This window comes from Montipora foliosa, unplaced genomic scaffold, assembly GCF_036669935.1.
Source record: "Montipora foliosa isolate CH-2021 unplaced genomic scaffold, ASM3666993v2 scaffold_451, whole genome shotgun sequence".
Lineage (NCBI taxonomy): Eukaryota > Metazoa > Cnidaria > Anthozoa > Scleractinia > Acroporidae > Montipora > Montipora foliosa.
Window position 1 is genome coordinate 127,501 of NW_027179758.1, and position 2,500 is coordinate 130,000.

A 2,500-nucleotide genomic window follows, 5' to 3' on the forward strand; every position below is an offset into this window, starting at 1 on the left:
GGACAAAGTATTGAAGATATAAGTCACTTTTCTTCTTCATTTTGCTATAAATTCTGCCCTGAGAACTAACTTGCTGGCCTCCGCTGCTCGAATTGTTCCTGCCAAATGGGATCGTCTCTCAGAGAAGGAGAAAGTTGGGTTGCTTCTTTTCGGTTATGTTAATTTGATAATAACATCTGCAACAACCGTACTTTGAATTGAGAGAAAGTCGTAAAGGGTTTGTAGTGAATGTCGTTATTACTCAGAGGGGCATTGGCCAGTTGATAGTGTAAGCTGTATTATATAGAATTCGAACTTTTTCAGTTACTCACGGCCATAGGGCTTTCGTTATGATTGGTTAAATTTAGCATACTAATACTTTTAAAAATAAAACCTTATAAAATACGGTGAGAAATAGCTAGGAGCTAATGCATTTCGACAAAAAGGGAAAGACACATCCGTTGCTTCCGAAAACACGCAAGCAGCACGTAATTATCAAAGCAGATCTATGTTGTAGGTGCTGTGGTCCATCCTGGTCTTGTTGTAACAGACCACTTCATTTGCTAATAATGTATGAGCTATTTTGTTGTAAACAGGTGTATATATATCTTTTTCGACGAAACCTCTAATGCGGCCAATAATACTAACTCTACTTAACACCTTTTTGCACGCATAGTTCGTGGTTGAGTGCTTTCCTCTAAACCAGGACAGTGACTTGCAGACAAATTTGGGTTCGTCAAGGTCACCTGCGAGTTGTTTGTGGATTAAGATAGCACAGTTCGTCCGGATACGGGGCGGTAATTTTTGGGATCATCTTTTGCACGTGACTTGTGAAAAGGGGTCACCTTCACTTTTTTACCATGCTGCGAGGATCAAAGTTTGTTGAATAGTCAAATTAGAGATTATGGAGTGTGGGGTAGCAAGAACATGGGCTCCATCTTTAAGTAGCCGAGATGGACCCTGGTTAACCCTCCTTACTTTTAATTATTTACGTGTCCTCATGGTATTGATGATGAACACTATAACGATAACGATAAGGATGATGAGTATGATGTGGTGATAGCATGATTCTGTTCGAATTCCTATCGTAGAGAACATTGTGGCGGGGAAGAGCACCACCCAATCCTCCACATACAGTGACGATTACTCTGATGGCACATCAGACAAAGCAGTTGATGGGAATCCTGACCAGGAATTTAAGAATGGACACTGCTCACGTACTTAGAAGATGATCCAAGCTGGTGGCGAGTGGACTTGAGCAGCCCTGTGCAGGTCTTTGAAGTGCCCATCGTCACTGGAAATTCGCCCTTGTTTGACGGGTCAACTGTTACAAGGAATCAAGTCTACAATATAACATTGGGTGAGAGAAGCACTTGCAGAAATCTGCTGTTGAAACATAGTGAACTGAGCCATAAACTTAAGGTCAAGAGACTTTTCAAGCTTGATTCCAAGAGAATCATAAGTTAAATGTGTTGTTACTTATTGTAAAGATTTACAGATTTCAAAAGCTTTTTGTGTGCTCCAATTAAGAATTGGTTCATGGTTAGTGTGCGTATATGGAGTTGTGAAAGTTATGAGAGCACGATAGAGGCGTAAGAGTTGCTAGAAGCGATTCCCGAGGGCAACTCTAGTATCTTAAGTGCGTTCCGAACTTCGCAAGTGCATCCAATCTCGTTCCAAGAGCCTCCGTTACCTTTAACCAGCGGAACGGGCGCGTGAGACTCTGGAATAATCCAAAACCGGAACCAGAAAACTCTGGTTCCGGTTAAACAACGGCGCGTGCGTGAGGGGAAACAAAAACACCTGAAGTTTACCTTGCCGCGAAAGCGCTTATTTTTCACTCGCGAGACAGTACACATGAGTATAAACACATCTCGTAATACACTCGAAACGTTTAAACTGCGGAGAATAAAAGATAACGGGAGCATTTTTTTCAACGGATAATTATGTGGCTAGCCTTACATATATATGTTCTATCCTTGCCAAGGGACTCATCAGAGACCTTTTGGCTAACTCGTCAAACATCGCGTTTGAAGTCCCGCTAGGATCAAAATGATGGTGGCAGTCTTGGAATCCTTATGTGAAAAAAGGCCAGATTGCCACCATCATTTGATGCTAGCGAGACTTCAAACGCGCTGTTTGACGAGTTAGTCGAAAGGTCTGTTATGAGTCCCTTGGCAGGGATGAAACATACGTATGTAAGGCTAGCCGCATAATTATCCATTGAGAAATTCTTACACTTTTTCAATTTTTTTCAGTCAGTAGTAAAAAGATTTATTTCTGGATTAACTTCGACGTCGTATAGATAAAAATTCGGAAGAAAGCACAATTTTTTAGTTTAGAATTTGAAAATTGCAGGAAATGAAACCGTTTTTTAACAGCCAATCAAATATGGCCTCTTTTGGATTTGACCAGAGTCTCTTCTTTTGCCACCGCTGGTCAAGGGAACGATGACTCTGGGAGCGATATTAAAGTGCATCTAGAACTTAATATTTGAGTACATGCACAGCATATACTCAAA

General features: G+C 41.0%; 1 protein-coding gene across 1 annotated transcript in view; it reads left to right on the plus strand.

Moving 5' to 3' along the window:
- Positions 1-1,214: 1,214 nt before the first annotated feature.
- Positions 1,215-2,500, plus strand: part of LOC137989308 (uncharacterized) — a 92,923-nt gene continuing 91,637 nt past the window's right edge. Inside the window, exon 1 of the mRNA XM_068835134.1 lies at positions 1,215-1,339. The gene's annotated coding sequence lies outside the window, so the exon portion shown is untranslated. The remainder of the gene's footprint in view (positions 1,340-2,500) is intronic.